We start from the raw sequence: 16,121 nt of genomic DNA on the forward strand, positions 1-16,121 counted from the left end.
GTTTGCTAATCAGTTTTGTGGAGATGATGGTGTTGAATGCCAAACTGTAGTCAATAAAGAGCATCCAGACGAATGTTCCACAGCTTTGTGTTGAGCCAGTGCAATAGCATCTGCCACAGACATGTTGCTACGATAGGTGAACAGGAACATATCCATGTCACTGCTCAGACAGGAGCTTACGTGCTTCATTACTAGGCTCTCAAAACACTTCTTCACTGTTGATATGAGTGCCACTAGCCAGCTTACCATATTCTTCTCAGACACTGCTTTGAAACAGGTGGGTACCACACCCTGCCAGAGTGAGATGAAGATATCCATGAATACATTAGCAAGTTGGTCAGCACAGGTTTTCAGTACTCAGTACTGCAATAATTAAACTGGATGTTTTTTTTATTTTAAATTTTTAAACATGACAGCACTGTAATAGGGCCAATTTGGACCCCCAAGTCTGTACCACCCAAATTACATCCCATTAAGCTGCATCCCAGTATATTTTTTGAAGGGTGAGAGGAAACCAGAGACCCCAGAGAAAACCCACACATATATGGGGAGAACATACAAACTCCTTTCAGACAGTGCAGGATTCGAATCCAAGGTTTGGTCCCAATCACTGGCACTGTAAAGACATTGTGCTAACTGTTATGCCAACCATGCTGCCCTTGGATTCATTCTCCTGAAGGCAGCCCGCACATCATCCTCACAGACAGACAGCAGGCCATTTCATGTCAGGCCTCCACCCATCATCAATATGCAGCAGAGCAATGGCCATCTTTCCTAGCCATAATCCCCCATGCACCTGGAACCACTCCGTGGTTCCAGAACAGTTCCAGCTGCGTGGAGGATTATGGGTAAGGAAGATGGCCATTGTTCTGCTGTGTTTTGAGCTGCAGAGTGGCCCCAAAGGACACATCCTGCACTGGCCATCCCCTGAAGGTTCCTGCTGCCCTGCCTTGAAGGGGTCATGGAGGGAGAGAGGTGAGTGGAGAGACGAGTCGAGGGCTGATGGCATCATCAACTCACCCCTAAGCAGCCGCTTGCAGCGGTTGTATATTCAGGTCAGGCGGCAGAGTGCTGCGCTCCGCCGATGATCCTTCCCCAAGAAGGGTTGGAATCGGTGCCTCGGAGACCACCACAGCGCATTCAGAAAGGTATGTCTTTCGCCATAAGGACAAAGAATCTCCACCTTTACAGACTGGTGTTTTCCCTGCTTGAAAGTGCCTAGTATAATACTATATAGGAGATATCCAGCTGAGATGCTTGCAAATCCAATTTTATCACTGCTTCCTGTTATATGGGACAATGAACTTGAATTTGAGGATACAGAGGTAATCCAAGCAAATGGCATTGATGGAGAATGGCAAAAGGTTCAGCTTGAATATGGTTGGTCTAAGGGCCCATTTCTGTACAACTGAAACACTGAGTAAATATTGTTGCATCTGAGAAAATCCAAGTGCAATTCAGTGGAGAGACATGCGTGCAGACAGAAGAGACATTCATTAAGTAGGCGCTCGGTCTGCATTTAGACAACAAAATAACGAGAAGCTGACTAAAGTGGGGAGTGATGACAGTGTACCACACAGGAAATGCTTAGCAGGTACAAAGGAAATGCATACAAGATAAAAGTGGCAGTACTTTGTGAATATGCACATGTCAGCACCACAAAATGGCAAGCTTTATTTTCAAACTGAAATAACAGCACTTTAGTTGTATTGGTTTAATAATCAAACTACTGTGGGTAAATATGAGCTGATCATAAGGACTATTGTGTCTCCCATCCTGCCTCAAAGCACTAGATCACACTCAAGTGTGCATTATTTAAATGGTACTGTCATGTATACCCAGAGTGAAAAGCTTTCTTTATAGTATTATCCAAGCAAGCCGAGCTATATTTAGTTGCAGTTGTAATGTGCAATAGTTAAACAAATGTGTATATTACAGAAAATCAAAGAAAGCTTAGTCCAGTCTTACAAAGACAAAATGCAGGAAAAAGTGAAAAGTACAGTTAAAACAATGCAAAGGCATCATCATTTACCAATGAGAGGTCAATTTAAGAATCTGATCGAAAATAAACGTCCTTGAATATATGAGGACATGAAAGAAATTATTTCTGAGATGAGAATAAGAGTGAAAGCATAAGATTACTTGTGATTAAATAAGTACAATCTAGTGATGAGCAGTCCTTTATTGGTCATATCACAGAAACATTTGGCTACTAACTGCTTCTTTAGGCACTTTCAGGTGGCCAAAATCCCCCGATGTAAAGCCGCATATTATGCCCATATGGGGCTGTCGGGAGGCTACTTGAAAGCGCAAGAGGCGCATGCGATCTGAACTTTGTAATCCTCCTCCAGGAGGGATAATCGCCAGAGCACTGCGGTCCTACCGGCACATGAATGCAGCCGCCTGAAAGCAACTGCTAAGGGGATGACGGTCAGCTGGCGAGCGCCTGATAGCTTCCCTCCCAGCTGTCCCTGTCCGGAACATCAGGGCAGGGGCAGCCAGCGTGGGCTGTCAGCGCAGGGATGTCCTGCGCGGGACGTCCCCACACTGATCCCTCTGCTCCGCTCTCTCCCAACAGTCCAGGTATCAAAGGACAGCCATTAACACTTAACATTCTCTTCATTCTCTTTACTACCACTAGTTGAAGTCCATAGCATCACTGCAGCCAAATTCTCTACCAATGTTGCCACGACCAAGTACACAAAGAGAAATGACATTAGTGAATGACAAAGTTCACCCATCCCTTAGTATGATTGATTCATGTGTATGACATCCAACAGTGTTTGCAAATTTCATACTGCATCCAAGCATCCAGTGCATCATCTTACACTGAAGTTAAAACTCATGAATACACTGAGCCATAGGGCTAGACGCTGAATATCTAATACATTCCTGAACTTGCAAGACCAGCAGAATCTCTGTTTCAAAATTAACAATGATGTCTTTCATATTCTCATAAATATTTCCCAATCTGATGGGAATTCAGATTCCAGATCACATCTTTCCAACTGAACAAGGGGATGTAGCCTCGAGATTTGAGGGAGTCAGTTTAGTATGGAAATGAGGATGAACTGCTTTTCCAAGAGTGATGAATTTGGAATTCTCTGCCCAGGATGTTGTGGAGGTTGCCTCAATGAATATACTTAAAACACAGATAAATAGATCTTTGCAAAGTAAGGGAATTGAGAGGCATGTGGATAAAGCAGACAGCTTGAGCCAAGTTCACAGCCAGATCAACCATGATCGCGATGGGCTGAGCAGCCTAATCCTGCTCCTATTTCTTGTTTTTATGTTACAAGAAATGTTACTTTGCAGATAACAGGATTGGCTCTAGTTCATCAAATTTCCAGTTGGCACATTTCAGGAGACATTCCCTCAGTGTAAAGTTGAAATTGTGGTAGCTACTTCTGAATTATTCCAAACAAAAAGGGAACGTGGAAGTGAACAATTTTTTTACATCGTCAACAAGGTTCTGTTACAGCTGCAACTGCTTGGAAGCACAAAGCATACAAATTTCACTTTGGCAATTGAAGTTTACATTTTCTGTTGTATTTACAATTTCTTAACATTTTAAGTTCATGTGCGTGGTTTTAGTGCATTTACCTATGAAAGTCAAAAACTTGTAGTGACTGCCCTCATCGCCTCTATAGAAGAGATGCACGTTTTTCATTGTGGTTCATGTCACATTGAGAAATTATCCACACTGGACATAGCTTTAAAAGCATCAGAGGTTTAAAAAGAAAACACTTTTCTGACTGGCTCAAATCTCGACCAAAATGGTGTTCTCTCACAAATTGCTATTTTACCCTCTGATCACTTCAAGCATAGCACAGTAGTTTCACCAATGGTTCAAATCAGTCATATACCACAGAAGCAGGCTCTTTGACCCACCAAGCACCTAATAGCCTGAATACATCTGGGATTGTCTGATCTCAGAAGTTAAGCAGGGACAGGACTGGTCAGTACTTGGAGGGGACACTGCCTATGAACATTAGATGCTGTAGGTTTCTGTAAGGGCTACTGGACAAAGTGGTGACTCTCTGTCTGCCGTACAGTAGATAAAAGTTAAAGAATTTCATGTACATTACATTTTTTAATCTTTTTATTAATTTTACACAAAGAAAGAAAAAATATACAGAAAATGTGAAAAGTAATATACATTGACCTTGACCATATTAAGTACTTTCAAATTAATTCAACATTTCCATATATTGACAGTTACATTGAGTAAGGAAATAAAAAGTTAATGCATAAAACAAAAATCTAACTGCAATGGGGAAAAAAAATTAAAAAGCCCCCAAAACAAAAACAATTGGTCAATCCATTCTCAGAGTAATTTCAAAGCAAGTGGAAAAGAGATTCTTCCTCAGTACACATAAAGCACGAGGGGAAAAAAAACAAAGTCGGGAGTCACGCGATGCTGAGGAAGGAGTAGGAGGGAAAAAAGTGAGCTCCAGAAAAAAATCAACTTTAGAACCTTTTTTAAAAAAATATTGAAAGAAGCAGAGGAATACCACAGCAATGGGAATGAAGGACAATCAGATTACTTTAAAAGTCTCAACATCAGTACCCCGCGAGGATCAAGAATGGCAGGGAAGATGGCAGAGCCCTCCCAATGTATCCAGATGCAGGGAAAGAGTTGAGATCTTGGCCCACTCAGCAGATGGATGGTTTGCCTGCCCGAGACCCTGAAAGCAGCAGGACATGCATGCTAGTGGGCTTGGGTAAAAGTGCACGCCACTGGAGGGGAGGTGCACCGGCTCTACAGGATTTTCCCCGCGATCGAAGGGAGAGTATGGTGGAAAGCAATGACTGCATTAGGACCGGCAGTGGGGTGAAGGGAGGCATGGGAGACAGGGATCCCATGCCATAAGATTGAGAGGGGCAAGGAAAAGGTGCAGACAGTGCCACAAAAACGACCCTACCTGTGGAGTGGGGTGAATTTCGTGGACAGCAGAGAGGACATGGGTGACCTTGAGTCAGTGGCGTGGGTGTTGGGGAGCAACAGCACAGAGGAGGAGGATGACAGAGAAGAAAAGCAGGACTGAAAGAAAGATTTAAACCTTTTATGTGGTATATTAAAGGGATGAGGGAAACTGGTGGAGGTGTCTGAAAACAGAATAAAGTTTTAAAGGATTTATCAAAGGAAATGGGAGAAATTAAAAGAGCTGTGGGAGAATCATCAGGTAGAAGAAAGAGTGGAAGATAACATGGAAAGAGATCAAGATGCCTGGGAAATAGAGAAAGAAAAATAAGGGAAGGATTAGATATATTAGAAAATTTAAGCAAAATAAATAATATACAAATAGAAAGGGTAAAAAAGGAGGTAGAGGGAAGAGTCCCAAACACATTTTTTAAGAATTGGATCTCAGAGATATTGGGGAAAGAGAGAACGGGGGTTGGGGGGGGGGGTGGTCGTCACTCACTCCTCCCAAAACCAGGTCCAGGACAGAGACCTCTCTCTGCCTATCAGGCTTGTGAAATATCAAGACTGAGAAAAGATTCTGCGTGCAGCGGCTATAGAGGCTAGAGGGCCCTGAAGAATTTAAAGGGGGCAAAATCCTCTTTTACCCAGATTTAACCAGGCGCTCTTAAGAAAGTGCAAAGTGTTTGAACCAGTTTTTAAAAAATCTCTTTAAAAAAAATAAATAAATAAAATGAGGGAATTGGGTTTACCTTATTATATCTTGCAACCCTGAAAGTATTTCTATCTGGTGGTAGAAGAATTTTTTTTTAAACTGAGGCCAAAGAGGCACAAGAATATGTAAATACTTTGACAACCACCCAAAAAAAAACTCCCAAGGGAGATACTGAGGGAAAAAAATTGAAGGAAGATTATCTAGTAATTAATTGGCTGTACATAATGTAAATACTGTAGAAATAAGCACATTATTACATTCTGTTTATCAAAAAACATATTTTCTTACATCTATTATTTGTTGAGTGCTCCTGAGTGACTGAGTGATTAAATGAGAAAATGGGTCCAATGCGCATGCTCCAAGATAAGAAGGAAGGTGACACCAAAAATTCTTAGGCTGGTGTGGTAGGGGAGCTAAGGAAGAAGCAGGGCTGGGGGAAAAGATATATGGATAATTTGTCATTTGTTTTAGTTTTCCAGGATTTATTTTGAGGGTGGTCAGCAGAACCAACAGGACGAACATCATGGATCAGGTGAGGGACAAATGTTTTGAGAGGGAGATAAAGGGAGGGAAAGTGGAGAAAGAATACCAGGAAAAACAGTTAAGTTCCTGAGCGTCAATGACAATGGTTTAAAAAGGATGGTGAAGAGGAAGAGTCTTGGCACACGTTTTTTAAAAAAAATGCAGGTAGATGTGGCATTTTTACAAGAGACCCTTCTCACAAACAACTAGCATCAAAAATTAGAAAGGAGTTGGGTAGGACATGTCCTCCTTTAGCTCCAAGGCTAGGGGAATAGCCATTTTATTAGAAAAAAATGTTTCATTTAGGGTGGAAGCAAGGTCATTGACCCAGCAGGAAGATTCGCAATGGTACACTGTCAAATGTTTTTGGAGCCTGGATATTAATGAATATATATGGCCCCAATTTTGACTATGAAAAATTTATCCAAAATGTCTTCTTATACTTTGCAGAAGGGAGGGAAAATGTCTTAACTGGAGGCGAATTTAATTTCTGATGGATCCAGCATTGGATAAATCGGCAAAAAAAAGTGACAAGAGCCAGGGCAGCAAAAACAACTCTTGCTGAGTTAAATCTGGAGGTCATTTGGCATCTGAGGGAGAGGGATTACTCCTTCTACTTGAACCAACATGACTCACTCCAGAAATGACATGCTTCTAGCCTTGGTCAAGCTAGAGGACAGAATTGTAGAATCTGAATATACATCAAGACTATTATCAGATCATTTGCCTTTGACTTTAACTACTGTTAAGCCAAACAAACTACAGTTTTCAGATGGCGCCTTAATTCGTTGCTATAGAAAAAGCCGGAATTCTGTTGTTTCATTAGAGCTCAAATAGAAATATTTTATGAGGTAAACTGTACCTCCACTGCCAACAAATTTCTGTTATGGGATACAAAAGCTTATCTGGGAGGACAAATAATTGGATACATTAAAGGCAATAAAAAAAAGTATATGAGGGAGGTCAATGAATTGGAACAGGAAATCACTCAATTGGAAAAGGATTATCAAAAATCAGACTCTGAGGAAGAATACAAAACACTAATAAATAAAAAGATCAAGTACCACACCATGCAAACATACAAAAAGGAAAAAGCGATATTGAAATCCAAACAAAGGTACTATGAGCTAGGAGAAAGAGCCCAGAAGGTATTATCTTGGCAGTTGAGGGCAAAGGAAACCACAGAACAATTAATGCAATCCAAAAAGAGGCAGTCAGAATCTCCTATAAATCAAAAGAAATAAATGAAGCATTTTTTTCCGAGCAATATGCAATTATATAAATCTCAATCAATGGGTATAAAATGGAGGAATTTCTATCTTCTGATAATTTAGAATGATCAAATTTAGAGCCTGAGGAATGGGAAGGATTAGATACTCCCTTCTTCGAGGAAGAAATAGTAAAAGCACTGAGCTCACTACAGACCTCTAACTTGAGAGGGAGACACGACACATTCATTAATGTTTGGCAGCCATACTTGTAATATATTGAGGCAGAGGTGTGATTAACCTTCCTAATGCCTCTCTCAAGCAGTGGACAACAGGTCCAGACAATAGGCTCATACAAGATCGGGAATCTCAAGAATGAGGAAATTAGAAGCCTGGTCAGCACCCTTCCCCCCCCTCCCCACTTTCCTTTTTTTCTAAATGCCATCTTCAGTAATTGTTCTGTTTTTCTTTGATAATACTGGGGTGGGAGGGGAGAGGAAGAAGGGAGGGGGTGAAAAATAAGGGTTCAATATAAATTGATCTGTAAAAGGGTAGGAGTGATTCCCTGCAATGTTTGTAAATTCGAGCCTGTAACATTTTGAAAAAAGTATTGACAAGTCAAAAAATTATTTCCTGTAAATCAGTTTGATCTTTAGAGATGATTTTAGGCAAAATATTCTCAAGTCTTTTGGTCAAAATCTTAGAAAGAATTTTAAAATCTACATTTAATAATGAGATCTGTCTCTAAGATGTACATTCAGACAGATTCTTACCTTTTTTGGGAATCAATGAAATTGAAGCCTCAAAGTTTTAGGCAAAATTCCAGAAGAAAAGGTATCAGTAAAAATTTTGCATAAGGACTCAGATGTTACGTTCTAAATATATTCAATGACAATAATGGAACCTTTACCTTTGCACCAAAGGCCAATTTCTGCTAATCCTACCCTGACCCATTTTACTCTTTCCATGCCCTCAATGTTCTACCCAGCTACACTGCAGTAGTACACACCAGCCAATTAAAACCTATGATCTTCATATGCTTGTGATGTAGCAGGAAATCAGAGCACCTCAAAGAAACCCACAAGGGCACAGGGAAAATGCACAAACTCTTTACAAATGACACCAGTTATCAGGATTGAACCTGGGTCTCTGGAACTGAGGCACCAGATGAGGCATTTAATTCAAAGTTGCTCAAATGCTTGATGAAATAATGTATTCGTAGCATACACAAAACCAGCCTGATCAACTTAAGGATTGAATAACAGGCACACTCTAAAAAATCCAACACAAATTATCAGCCTTGGAAGAGTTTTAAAATGTCATTGACTGAGTTATTTATAATTTTGTTAACAGCTAATATATTTAAAGTTTTAATTGCCTGTGAAACGCAAAATTGAGCATGCCAGACATCTTGAGAATTTACACCATCATCACTTATTCCAGACTGCAGACAGTCACGATAAACTGTTAATTAAACACATTACTTGCAGTGGCTTAACCACATCTAAAGGCATGCTTTCCTGTCAGTTACTGAACAGAAACAGAGGAAGCAGCCAAGAAGAGTCGCATTGAATCCTGTCTGTTCTCAAACCAGTCTTTTTTGGTGCTGACAATACCATGAGGACAATGTGAAGAAACCACACATTCCTGTTTCAGTAAGATGCAAAATGATTAGTCACATTAAGTTTAATTTTGCACTGGTATGAAGGCAGCAAAGGATACTGATGAACGAGGAATGCAGAAAACTAGATCAATTAATCTAGATCAGATGAAACTGAACCTCAATCTGAACAAGATAGACTAAGAATTTTAATTTATTGAAACAGAAATCCAGTGGTTGGCTTAATGATGAAAACACATGATTGTTATAAAAACTAAGTGTTTAACAAAAGCCCTTTAAGGAAGTCAAGCAGCAAACGACTTCAAAATGATGGCATCCTCACACAAACTCAAGTTTGAACCAGTCTGTCAAGGAGGCCCATCAACCCAGTCAGTTGGTCAAACCATCATGCAAGTTGAAAAGGTCACACATAAGAAATAAGAGCAGGAAGACACTGGGCCGGTCAAACATTCCCTGCCATTTAATAAGATCATGGCTGATCTAGTTGTGGACTCAACTCCACATATCTGCATTTGCCGAATCACCCCAAATTCCTCTGCTATTAAAATTTCATCTCTGTTCTAACTATATTTAATGAAGCAGTCTCTTGGGCAGAGAATTCCATAGATTCGCAGCTCTCTTGGCAAAGCAAAATGAAAAGGCATGTTCACCTGAAACTCAAGTATGTATCATGACTAAAGCATGTACAAAGAGCTCCTGGTAACAACTAAGAACAGTATTGAAGTGTCCAGACAACCACTTGAATCACCAAAGCACAGAGATTTTGGGAAATGTTGGAAGATGAGGTTAATACAGATGAGTTCCCACTGGTTGGAATGGATGTGTTGTGCCAAATGGCCTGTTTCTACAGTTTGACATATCGAGGAGACCTGTCCATCAGACTACTCATAACAAATCAAGCAGCTCAAAGCCTCACATACAAAAGGAAAGTGGGCCATCAGCAAGAGAACTGCTAGTCACCACAACCTGTGAATTAATGATTCAGCATTTCCTTCAAAACTACTACCTTCAGGACAGATAATCAAATCTGCTTCAGTGGAGAGAACCAAAGATCTCGCTGGAGAAACTTTTGATCATGCAGCATTGATAGGGAAATAAATCTTCAATACTTCAGGCCAGAACCTTTCAAGTCATGTCATACCTCGATGAAAGGTTCCTGGAGAATCATCGACCATTCTTTTTTCTCTTATTGAGGCAGTTCAACCCATTGAGTTTCTCCAGCAGATTGTTTGTTTCTCTATATTCCAGCATCTGCAGTCTCTCATATGTCTCTTGCTTCAGAAGCTATATAGTTTGCAAAAAAAGGGGATTCAAAAAATTAGTTTAATACCCAAAAATTATGGAGAAACTCAGCAGGAGGTGAAAGTATATAATCAATGTTTCGCACCTGAGCCCTTCGTCAAGGTAGGACCAAAAAGCAGGCATATGCCTGAATAAAACAGTGGGGGAGGGGGCGGGGATGAGCACAGGTAAGAGGTCATAGGTGAATGTGGGTGAGAGGGTAGAAGAGAAAAAAAAGCTGAAAGGAGACAGGAATAGGGAAATAGGGAGAGACAGTGTAAGGGCCCAACAGAAACAGTTGAAGTTAATGTCAATGCCACCTGTTTGTCGAGTGCAGGTGGTCTCTGGCAGTGCATGAAGCCATGGACAGACATGTTGGCACGGGAGTGGTGAAAAAAGATGCAAGAAATAAGGAGTTCACGTGTTAATACTTTCAAAGGGATGACAAAGGAAATACAACTATCAGCACACTTCAGTGATTCTGCAATCAATGCTGCAACTCGGTCACATTGAGTTGCTAACTGCACTGGATGACTCAACTATTACTACAATTCCCAGCAAGTCCCACTCCCAATTAAGTAGAAATCTTCTATGTGCTCTTAGCAGAATATGAAGGATCCCTCTTCAAAGCAAGTAAAAGGTGTTCATACTGGTGTCTTGGAACACATTTACCTTTCCACCATGTGATTAAAAACAATATATGAAACAATTTGTGGAATCTTGTGCACAAATTGTCCATCATATTTACTTCATATAAATGTGAATGCATTTCAAAGTAACTGACTATAGGTATTCCATAACATTACCCTAATCCATAGCATTACCTGATAGATATATTTCATTCCAAAATAGAAACAAGATCTATAGTCTGTTATGCAGGAGTACAATGGGTTATTGGATTCTCTAGCTCAATTCACTTTATCCAAGGCTTTTTTGCACTATTGTGACACAGAACAAGATTCCAGATTGATTATTTTAACCACTTCACACATTAAAGGTGGTTATTGGAGAATTTGAGCTGCCAATGAATACTTTGTGCTTGTGTCCCCAGTCATCATAATGTAATTTTGAGCATCTTGGGTTGTCGTCCTCAGAAGCTTTCAGATAATGATGTGAACTATTTTGTCTCAATGGGAGAGAAAAGGAATCAAAAGAATAGAAAATTGTTTTTTGGGAATTAAATTATTATCTTTTGAACAAATGAAGTGCAAATATGGTATAACTCACGGTACAATGTTTGCATACCACCAACTGAAAAAATTACTTGAAGGACAAATTGAGAAGCAGGCTGAGGTTACCAGAAGGATGTGATTACAGACACAATGATAGTTAAAAGATTTATAACAAACATGTACATCAAACTGCAAACGAGAATGAGGAAACAAGCTGTAAACCCAAACAAAAATGGGAACAAGATCTAAACATAAAGAATGAAACATGGGAAAAGCTATGCTCCGAAACTATGAGAAATACAATAACACGAGGTTACGCATGATACAATATAATTGGTTACACAGGCTATACATCACACCCCAAAAGTTAAATAAATGGGACCCAACAGTATCAGACAGATGTTTTCGCTGTAAGAAGGAAACGGGAACAACAGTACAGGCAATTTGGGCATGTGAGAAAGTAGAAAAGGTTTGGGAAGATCTAAATCAGGTATTAAGAAAAATCACAAAAAGCAACATACCAAAAAATCCAGAGATCTTTCTTCTAAGTAATATAAGAAATAAAGAATTTGGACTCGATTTGGATGGAGCTCAAAAAAGATTTATTATGATAGTCTTAGCTGTAGCAAAAAAATGTATTATGTCAACCTGGAAATTAGAAGATAGCCTGAGAATACAGCAATGGTACATAGAAATGAATAAACGTATTCCATTGGAAAAAATAACATATAATTTAGGAAATAACATCACAGTATTCGAACAAATTTGTGAACCGTACACGGAACATGACAGAGAAGTCCTACCGCGGACCACCACCTAAAATGACAGAAGGAGAAGACGACGAAATGAATTGACCCAGTATGTAAAAGTGGATGACAAAAATTTCTTGTTTATTTTCATTGTGTGATGACATTGTTTAATGATTCATATGTTGAACATTGAGTGGGTGGGGAGGGGGGGTGAAGGAGGGAGGGAAGTGGAAAAGGGGAGAAAATGACACTGTGTATATTCAAGAGGGAAATGTTTGTGTGTATTTTGGTCAGTATGGTTCATAGTGTGAAAAATAAAAAAAATTTAAACTATTTTGTCTCAAAGGTCTCTGATGGTCTTATAGATTAAAATGTGCTTCCATTGTAAATACATGATTCTATCGAACCATTTGTCTCATCTAAAACATTGAAGTAAACCATGTCTGTTTCACTACTGAAACTATTTAACCATCAGCTGATATCTTTGTGCTATAAGAGAACAAAACCTGATGTACTTTGAGGTCAGAAAAATTCCATCAAGTCTCCTATCATGTCTTCTCTGCATGTGCTGAACTTGTTACATCTGCAGTTAAGATCTACAAATGTGCTGATGATCCCACAGTAGTGGGTTGTATAAAGAAAGGTGATGAGTCAGCGTACAGGAGGGAGAGTGAAAACTTGGCTGAATGGTGCACCAACAACAACCTTGGATTCATTGTCACCAAAACTATGGAGCTGATTATTGTCTTCAAGAAAGAAAAACCAGAGGTATACAATCCAGTGGGAAATCAGAGATGGAAAGGGTGAAGAAATTGGAAGTCACTGTCTTGGAGGATTTTTCTGGACCCAACACATTAATGGCATCATGAAGAAAGCACATCAGTAGCTCTACTTCCTCAGGAGTTTGTGGAGGTTTGGTATGACATCAGAAACCCTGGCAAATTTCTACTGACTTGTGCAGTTAAGTGTGCTGACCGGCTGCATCACTGTGTGGTATGGGGACACCAATAACCAAGCGTAAAGCCCTCCAAAAGATAGTGCACACAGTCCAGGACATCACAAGCAACTCCCTCCCCACTAGTAAGAATATCTACAGGGAACACTCCTATTGGAGGACAGCAGCAATCATCAACGATCCATACCACCCAGCACAAACTCTGTTCTCATTCCTGCCATCAGGAAAGAGGCATCGGGGGGAGTCATGTGATGGAGTAGTGGCCGGACGGTGAACTCCAGCCCTCTCCAGAAAAGTCGGGAAAAACAAGAGAAAACACAAAGGCACAGAAATAAAAGTTACAGAAAAGTGAGTATAAAGGTGGAAAGAAGATGGCGACAAAAAAAGAAAAATCGAAAGCAACGGTAAGAAGAGAGGAAGAGAAGACAAAGGAGGAAAAAGGTGAAGGCCTTACCTGTCCGAAGAGGCCCGCTGCGGAGAGAGAGACCCGCTCCCTCAGGTCGGTAAATAATGGACTACAAAAATGGCTCGCAGAGCCGAGTAAAAGTGCGCAACCGCGCATGAAAAAAAACACACCGACGGGAGGGGGGACCAGCTGGGGAGTCGATCTCCACAGCCGGCAACGACAGCTGCAGAATACCTGCAGCAAGAAGAGACCACAGAAGACAATAGAAACAAGAAAGAAGAGGAGGAAAGGGCAACAAAGAAACAACAGATGGCCAACCCAGAGGAAGAAGAAGAGGAAGAGTATGGTGAAATAGAAGAAGAAAAGAAAGGCAAGGTAAAGGATATACTTGCTCTTATTAAAGGATACATGGAGTCATTTAAAGAATGGCAAACACAGGAATTTAAGGATTTAAGAAAAAGAATAAACAACACAGAAGAGAAAAATAAATAAAATGGAGATGACCTTAACAGAAATGGGAAAAAAATGGACAAGATGGAAGAGCGGGCAGTAGCAGCAGAAATGGAGGTAGAAGACTTAAAAAAGAAATTGGAGAAATCTAATAAAAAAACTAAAGAGACACAAGAACTACTAGCTCAAAAAATAGATACAATGGAAAACCATAACAGAAGAAATAACATAAAGATAGTGGGCCTTAAGGAAGATGAAGAAGGCAAGAATATGAGGGAGTTTATAAAAGAGTGGATCCCTAAGACCCTAGGATGTCCAGAACTACAGCAAGAATTGGAAATAGAAAGGGCACATAGAGTATTGGCCTCTAAACCACAACCACAACAAAAACCAAGATCTATTGTAGTAAAATTCCTAAGATATACTACAAGAGAAAAGGTACTGGAGAAGACAATGGAAAAAGTAAGAGAGGGCAACAAACCACTGGAGTATAAAGGGCAAAAAATCTTCATTTATCCAGATATAAGTTTTGAACTCCTAAAGAAGAGAAAAGAGTTCAATACAGCAAAGGCGATTTTATGGAAGAAAGGGTATAAAGGGTATAAAGCATCCAGCGGTATTGAAAATATTTATTCCAGGACAACAAAACAGACTATTCTCGGATCCAGAAGAAGCACGAAAATTTGCAGAACAATTACAAAAATAGACTGAGGGAGGAAGACGGGTAATGAGAGTTAAAATGATCACGATTGATATGTATGTGGGTAAAGACAAAAATAGACTGAGGGATGAAGACGGGTAATGAGAGTAAAAATGATCACGATTGATATGTATGCGAGTAAAGAGGTATAAGAGGGAATAGAGACAATGAGCATACATGAATGTATCTGTACTTAGAGGAAAATATAGATAGTATAGACAAGAATTAATAAGGAAAGGTAATGGAATAGAGAGAATAAGGAGGGAATTAAAAGAGTGACCTTTGTGACATATGAAAAGTGAAATCTTTTCTGGGGGAGGCGGGGTGGGGGGAAATAGCAGTCACTGCAAAATCAGTTGACGCTTGCGAGAGGATTCGCAAATCCAAATGGAGAGGGGAGATGTGGTTGTCCGACAAGGGATAAAGGACAACTCAGGAGGTGAAGGGGAGATTGGGGATAAATAAGATAGAAATAGGAGAATAAGGAAAATGTTGGATGTTGTAGGAATGTTGTCTTATAAAGAGTTGAAAATAAGAAAACAGAAATGGAAAAGGAGGAAAGGTAATGATGGAAAAACGGAAAGAGAAGATAAACAAAATATAAAAGGGCTACGCTGAACTGTATGTCTTTAAATATTAATGGAATACATAACCAAATTAAAAGGAAGAAACTACCAAATTTAAATGAATAAATGTATTCCATTAGAAAAAATAACATATTGGTTAAGAAATAATATTGAAATATTCGAACAAGTATAGGAGCCTTACATTAGCGAAAACCTACCGGGGACAAACATTACCTAAGTTGATGGAAGGAGAAGGAAAGAAAAGAATGGACTCAGTAGAATTTCTGGTGTAATTTTGTTGAATGACAACATTGTCTGACTGGCTTAAAGCAACCTAGATTGTATACCTAAAATGGATGAGAGGGGGGGGTGGGGGGGTGGTTTGGGAGGAAAGGTGGGGGGGAGAAAAAGTCACTGTATATGTGTGAAAAAGAAATAGTGTATATCATGGCTAATGTGATTTATGGTGTGAAAAATAAAAAAATTTTTAAAAAAAAGGAAAGGAAAGAGGCATCGGTGCCACAAGACTTGCACCACCAGGTTCAGGAACAGCTGCTCTCCCTCTACCATCAGACTCCTCAACAGAAAACTCAAATGAGAGACTCATTTAAGGACTCTTACTTGTGCATTTTATTGATTTTTAAAAATTCTCTTTATTCAGTTTATCTACATTATTTGTTTACACTACCAATAAGTGGTAATTCTGCTTCACCCACAGAAACATGAACCTCAGGGTTGTATGTGATGTCATGTATGTTTTTCTTTGGCTTGGCTTCGCGGATGAAGATTTATGGAGGGGGTAAATGTCCACGTCAGCTGCAGGCTCGTTTGTGGCTGACAAGTCCGATGCGG

The 16,121-nt window shown here is 39.8% G+C and overlaps 1 protein-coding gene across 7 annotated transcripts in view; it reads right to left on the reverse strand.

The window, feature by feature from the left end:
• The window catches only part of LOC138742254 (serine/threonine-protein kinase PAK 2-like), a 133,571-nt gene that overhangs the window by 70,273 nt on the left and 47,177 nt on the right, over window positions 1-16,121 (reverse strand). Inside the window, exon 2 of one of the 7 annotated variants that reach the window (XM_069896379.1) lies at window positions 10,132-10,274. The exons of the other annotated variants lie outside the window; for them this stretch is intronic. The gene's annotated coding sequence lies outside the window, so the exon portion shown is untranslated. The remainder of the gene's footprint in view (window positions 1-10,131; window positions 10,275-16,121) is intronic. 7 annotated transcript variants of the gene reach the window in all.

The sequence above is a fragment of the Narcine bancroftii genome, chromosome 9, assembly GCF_036971445.1.
Source record: "Narcine bancroftii isolate sNarBan1 chromosome 9, sNarBan1.hap1, whole genome shotgun sequence".
NCBI classification, from domain to species: Eukaryota; Metazoa; Chordata; class Chondrichthyes; order Torpediniformes; family Narcinidae; genus Narcine; species Narcine bancroftii.